The sequence below is a fragment of the Marmota marmota genome, unplaced genomic scaffold (genome assembly GCF_001458135.2).
Source record: "Marmota marmota marmota unplaced genomic scaffold, marMar, whole genome shotgun sequence".
Classification (NCBI taxonomy): Eukaryota; Metazoa; Chordata; class Mammalia; order Rodentia; family Sciuridae; genus Marmota; species Marmota marmota.
In genome coordinates this window covers 17,425,570-17,432,624 of record NW_026000082.1, presented here as the reverse complement: position 1 = coordinate 17,432,624, position 7,055 = coordinate 17,425,570, and positions in this window count along the sequence as shown.

Sequence of the window (7,055 nt, the reverse complement as noted above, 5' to 3'; positions counted from 1 at the left end):
GGATTAGGTGAACAGTAAGGATTTTCTAGCTCTGGGATTTTCTAGCGCTGCCATTCCAGAATACTCCATTGAATTAATTAATGTATTAATCAATCAACATTTATAAGTTTGTGCCAGGCATTTTATAAGAAGATGGGGTTCCCATCACTGCCCAGCAGGAGCATGTGGTCTGCTGGGGAGGCAGATAACTGAACCTATACCCGTAACACAAAGCAGAATGAGCTCAGAGTTGTGGGAGCCCAGTGGAAGGAGTGATTCATCCTCCCTTGGGTATCTGGGGGCGGCTTCAGAGAGGAAGCAGAGGATGATCTGGGTCTTGAAGGATGTACCCAGGGGTTGAAGATAGGGCCTACTTTTTTCAGGGGGGCCTGAGTCACCCGGGGGCCTGGAGCTGGGTACCTAGGAGGCCCTCACTACCAGATTTAGAGGTGTGCTTTATCTTCTGCAAGGTGTGGGGAGCACTGGGGAATGCTAAAGTGTGGGCAGCTCACTTGCTTTATTTTGGGGGGCTGGAGCAGACTTTGTTTCACCCATGGAGTCAAATTCATGTGACAGATGGGAAAGGAGGGGTCATTTCAGACCCCCAGCTAGAGGCCAGATTGTGAGCCACGTGACTGAATGCCTCATTTTTCAATATAGGAATCCTACTTCAGTCTAGACTGAGGCTCAGAGGGTGATGCACGGAGTCTGAGGTCACACTGTTAGAAGGTGGGGGAGCCAGGACAGCAACCTCACTGGGGTCACGACTCCGGAGCTGTGATCTTCCCAGTGACCATGCTGACTGCTCAGTTGTTTGCAGCACTGAGCTGGAGCTGGCTGGGTATTTTCCACTAGACCCAGCACCTGTGTAGGAGGGCTCTGTCCAAGATGTTTCCTGCTGGCCTCTGGTGACAGTAGGGTGTGGAGAGAACCACGTGCTGGAGGGGCAGGGGAGGAAGTACCCCCATCTGTCCTGTCACTGCACACCCTCCAAGAATGGGCACCGGGCTCCCCACTACCCTGGGTGGGAATAAACTCTTGAACTCTCTGCAGAGATAAAAAGCGCTATCTCCTCTCAGCCTTGAGTGTCGGCAGATGGGGCCTCCTGGGCCAACCTCCAGCTGCCTCTACCAGCAGTTGTGAGGAAAAGCTGTTGGGGTAGGTGGCCCCTCCATTCTTTCCTCCCTTGGGGATGCACCAGCACAGCTATTTAGCATAGCCTGCCAGCAGGCAAGGAACCCCAAGTCAAGAGTGTAAGGAGCTAAGAGAGGCATGGTCTACCCCAGCCAGCAAGCTCTTTGCAAGTGGGTGACCTCCATCTCATGATAAAATGAAATCAGACTGCCTGATTCAAATGCTAGCCTGCCCTCCTGAGCTGTGTAAATCTGGGAAAGTTCACTCAATTCAGTGCCTGGGTCTCTTCCTCTGTAAATGAGGGTTTGGAGAGGCAGGCAGTGGTGAATCCATATGAAGCAGCCAGGATGGTGCCTGGCATGGTGACAAGATCTCTGTAGGAACCCGTTACTTACTACTGAGTCTCTGATTCACTCTCTGATCGCTGACCTGTGATCACCAACCTCCCTCTCCTTTCCTTCCTTGCTCAGGGAAGCCCCAGTGTCTTTCAAACCTCCTCTGTCACACTGGCCTCCTGTCCTGTGTCTCAGGACGGGGGCTACTCTGTGGATACCTTCCCACGTGTGTGATAAGGACACAGACTTTCTGGTCCTGCTCAGATGAGACAAGACAGGCAGCTCTCTGTCTCCCACACTGTCTTCCCAGTGCTGGAGAAAGGACCGTTCTTTTCCCAGTCCTACAGGGGAAAAAAAAAGTCACTATGGTGATTCATGGACTTAGGATCCTACAAAATCAGCGTTGACAGGGGACCTCTGAGGGTACCCCTGTCTGTTTCATGCCCTTGCCCCTTGCATTCCCACCCCCAGTTAAAAGCACCAGACCTCTGTATAGTTCTCAGGGCAGCAAGACTGATCCAGTTTCCCCTGCTTCTGGGAAGAATGCCCAAGGACAACCAGGTCTGGGTCTCACAGTTCCAGGGACTGAGGATGAGCCTGCTTGTCCCTCCATAGTCCACAGCTGAGCAGGCTGGCTCGGAGCCTTTGCTATTTGGAGGGATGTTTTGATAACCTCTTACAGCTCCTCCCCCATCCTGCAAAGCCCCACCTGATCACCCACACTCTGGGCCCCTCTTATCTCTTTGCTCTAAGCTTGCCATCCATTACTGTCTGCTGGCAACACGAGTTTTATCTGGGTCTCCATGGAATGAAATTGATTTCTATGAATAATTGGAATAGCCGGCTGGTGACCCGGTATTGCTGCCACTAGGGTGGTGGAGCCTTCAAAGCTCACATCTCTCTTCATTCCCATGAGTGTTATCTGGTCCAGACCACCCTAACCTTCTGCTTGGATTGTGGTTACAGCGTTCCATTGCTCTGCTGGGCTTACCTCCCCCCTCCCCCATCATCCCCACCATCCATCCACTGCAATCCATCCTCCACATAGCAGCTAAAATGATCTTGAAAAGCTCAAGCTTTCCTAGAGAGTAACCCTTCCTTCCCTGGGCCTGTCATTTGTGATTGGATTTCAACTTAACTTTCTGGTCTTATAGATGAAGATTCACCTTCAAGTGTCCTACGTGCCAAAGGACACCTTAGCCCAAGCTGCTTCCTGGGAGTATGTTCCTGCAAGCAGGTGATCCTTCCGGGGCACCTCCCTTGCCCAGGCTCTTTAGGGTATATACAGATGGGTAAGACATAGACCTTGTCCTCAGGGAGCACATGGGCTAGTAGGAGAGGCAGAATCATAAAAAGTTGCTTTATAATGGAGTAAACAGGTATCCTGGAGGCAAGGATGGAGAGGTAGGGAGTGGGCTGTGAACCCACAGGACACCAACCCAGCCTGGAGTTGGTAGGGAAGTGTTCCTGGATGAGAGAACATAGGGCTGGGTCTTGAAGGAAGAGAAAACTGGCCAGATGGGCAAAGGAGACCCTAACTGTTAAACAATATTAACCACTTGAACTATACCAATTCAAATGCTACTCCCTCCAAAAACACTTCCTTAATTGGCAAGGCCCACACTGCCCTCCTTCCAGAGGGCTATACAGTTGCACAAGGCCCAGCTCTTGGCTTAATGCTCTGTTCTTGCTGTCTTAAAATTATTAACGATTTTATTTTGCAGTGTTGGGGATTGAACCTACATCCCTAGCCCAAAAATTACTAATAATTTTTGAACAATGGCTCCTAATTTTTATTTTTATTTTTTACTAGCCATCACCCAAATATGCAGCTGGCCCTGCCACCCACAACTCTTGTCACTTTTGACCTTATATTTGTCCTCTCAGATTTCTTATCGTTTCCCTGGGGGCAGTGGCAATTCCAGTGGGTCTGCCTCATCTCTGTCCTTTGGGTCCCGCACAGAGGCAGGTAGAAAGGAGGCACTTGTGATAATGTAGCAAAGACAATGAGCTCCACTGGAACACACTGTCAATCAAAGCCAGGTTAGCCTCTCCTGGGGAGAGGCATGACCCAGACTGCACAGACTTCAGGGACTCAGGGAGGAGTGACAGTGTGGCTGGACATGGTAGGAAGTACTCCCCAGAGGACACTCTGCTGCTCTTCTGTCCTGGGCTCAAGTCCATTTTGATATCTAGTCCCCATTCCACTTGCTGCACAGATCCTGTCCCTCTTGCGGGGCCTCTCCCCAGGCCTCTGGGAAGCAGAGAGGAGCTGGGAGGTGGGATGACAGCATCTTAATTTCCCTGCTAATTACAAGTGCTGGGAAGAGGGGTGCTAAAAGCCAGATAATTACCTGGGAGGAGCCAGACTCCTGGCTGTTCCTGGTCCCAGGTATTTCACTTTAAAGGTTTTCTTTTCTTCTTCATTAAAAAATAATTTTTAAAAAAGGGAGATAAAAAGAACTAAGGACATGGCCTCCTCTCTTCTCAGCCTTAGGAAGTAAAGAAAGCAGTCCCTTTCCTAAGTCCCTTTCTGCCCTCTTTTCATCAGGGACCTAAATCTTCCTGGGGAGACAGCTGGAGAAGCCCAGTCTCCTCTGCTCTGCTCACCATTCCTAGACACAATGTGTGTATGTGTGTGCACGAACACACACACACACAAACACACACACACCAGCCACCCACAGCTTCGTTTCTGAGAATGAGAAACTGAGAAGCCTGACTTGTTAGGACTGCAGGGCATAGGAGAGGAGTCCCCTCTGGTCCCCTCCATGGGCTCTGAGAGCAGGGAGCAGAGGCCGGGCCATGTCACCCAGTGGCTTGGCCTGACTCCTGCACCCCAGTGCCTGCCAGCTTCAGGCATAGCTTAAAAGGCTCCCAACAGGAAGCCCTGAAGTTGATGAGCATTCTTGTGGTCCAGCATTGATACAGCGATGCTCTGTTTCATGAAGCTGTTGTAATCTCCATAATAACATTTTCCTCTTCTTAAATAAACTTGGACTCTAGCCCGAAGAATGTGGCTGGCTTTGCTTGGGGAATTCGGGACCCTAGGCTAGGGAGGGAACACGGCTTGGAAAGGTGGGAAGGAAAAGTCACAGCTCCCCACCTTGGGGCTGGGACTCAGAGGGGCCTGGCAGGGGAGTTGACTGAGAAGAATCTCAGAGGACTCCATAGTCCAGCTCTGGGCTGGCCAGGGCACCTCTGCCCTCCAGGGCATAATTCCTTCCAGCACAGGGAGGTTTTGATTAAGGGACCACTACACGCTACTTGAATGATCTCAAGAAAGTCACGTCATCTCTCGGTGCCTTAGATTTTTCAATTGAAAAAATAGGAATAATTATAGTAAGCAACTTACAGGTACACTGTGAGGAGCACATGAGAGAAATATGTAAAGTACCTCATGCAAAGCATGGGCTCAGCACATCTTTAAAAGAAATACACACAGATGACCTTGCTTCAGATCATTTTAAAGTTCTAAGTAACTCAGATTCTGAGTCAAGGGATGAAAAAAAATCTTAGCATTTTTGAGCCACTGAATTGAAAATGTCTTAAGATCATAAAGCAATGAATTAAAATATTACTTAGCAGTATGGAATCTTAAGATTCACAGAATCCTACACTGAAACAAAACAAATGATAGTCACATCTTAAGGTCTTAAAGGTCAGTACAACACTGGCTGTTGGGTATCTGTCTCAGATCTCTTTGACAATACCTCCTAGGTTGTTTGTTTCCTTTCTTTCTTTCTTTCTTTCTTTTTTTTAACTGAGGGCCTTATGCATGTGTGTTCTAACACTGAGCAACATCCTCATCCCTTTTCTATTTTATTTTGAGACAGGGTCTCGCTAAGTTGCTGAGGCTGGCCTTAAACTTGCAATTCTTCTATCTCAGTCTCCTGAGTTGCTGGGTCACAGGAGTCAGCTTCTCTTATGTTGTTTCTGAAAAGTTCTTGAAAACTGAGCCCATGTCTGCCTCCCTTGGTCCTAGTTCTATCTGAGCCACCAGAGCATATTGCCTCATTTGGCCTTCCTACTAATGCCCGAGAGTGGCGACCTGGTATGTCTGATTGGCAGGGTTCAGAGGGATTTCTATTACCCTTCATATATTTATGTGCCAAGGACCATGTTCTCCTGGCAAGTGAGCTTCTCTGGTTCTCAAGTTCTCGAGACCATTGGCAGCAAGTGGTTCCAGTAGTAAGTGTGTGTGTGTGTGTGTCCCTGTGTATGTGACTGTGTGTGTGCACCTTTGTGTATAAGGTTGGGAAGGGAGCTTTGGGGCTGGATTTCAGAAGTTAAGAAAACCAAGATTAAAGAGGGACAAGAAAGGAAGAGAAGTGGCTGATGCGCTCTCAGTGGAAGATGGGATCAGCCCTCATCATGAGGGGCACCCACTGAGGTGGTAGCATATGCAACACAGACAAAGTCCACCTTACCTATCTCTCAACAGGTCTGCAGAACATCTGCAGTTCCTCATTGTCTTGTCATCTTCTCAACTGGTTCCCTTTGAGAGGAAGCAGCAGCATGGGCAGAGTCACATATGTATTTCAGAAAGGTCTCCTGGGCAAGGGTCTCCAGTGGAGGAGCTGGAAGGATGTGAGGCCAGATGTCAAGGCGAGGTGGGAGGTAATGAGGGTCGTGACACTGAACCAGGGGATAGCCACAGGTAGTGGTCCTCATAGAGCTTAGCACAAGGCTGGACACACATCTGCTATTACTTTTGATCATTAATATTATTCATTATGAAAAATAATCATAGTGAGAATAATAGTAGTTCTCAGCTATTGAGCATTGCAGTGTAGGGTATCATGTTCTTCACCTACATTATTTCATTTAATCCCTGTAACCTTTACTAACTTCATTTTACAAACGAGGAAACTGAGGCCCAGAGAAGTTAGGCATTTTGCCCAAGATCCCCCACAACTAGAAAAAGACAAATTCAGGATTTTTAAAACATGATTATCCAACTCTAAAGCTTATGCTGTAATTAGGTCACCACATAAACAGTCTTGGAGGAATTTCCTGACTGTCCTGGGTACTGGGGAGAGAGTCAGCAGAAGACCCTGTCAGACTGGCCCCGGAGGAGAGAAGGAGGGGGAAAGGTTTGTCACCTAACAGGACCACGGAGAGGAGGGCCCATGGAGGTCCCAGGGCAGACTCTGTTTCCTCCCACAGATGCTATGCAAGGCTGACCTGGAGGAGGAAGCCCCAGGTTGGGGAGGGGTCCAGCAGCCCTGGCCACTCCCCCAGGTTTTGGTTCCCTGGGCCTCGCAGGATCAGCTCTCTTCCACTCCCAGCTCCTTGTGGTAGAGCCGTTCGTCGTTTCCTCCAGAGACCACCATCTCTCCTAATTGGTGGAAAATTGGTTGCTAAACTGTCAGGAAATCACCGATTTTCCATCCATTACTGGGGGGGACCAGGCTGGGTAGCTGTGGGGGACTCTGGGTGGGAAGCAGATGCTGATTAGGCCTCCAAGTTAACAATTAGGTTTGTGGACCTCCTCAGGCAGTCCTCCCCGACTGCTTATTAAGTCGCTGTGAAGACCCGATGGGTAGGAGATATTGGTTACATGGCACGCAGAGCCGCAAGAGTGGCTATTCATTAGGCCTCGGT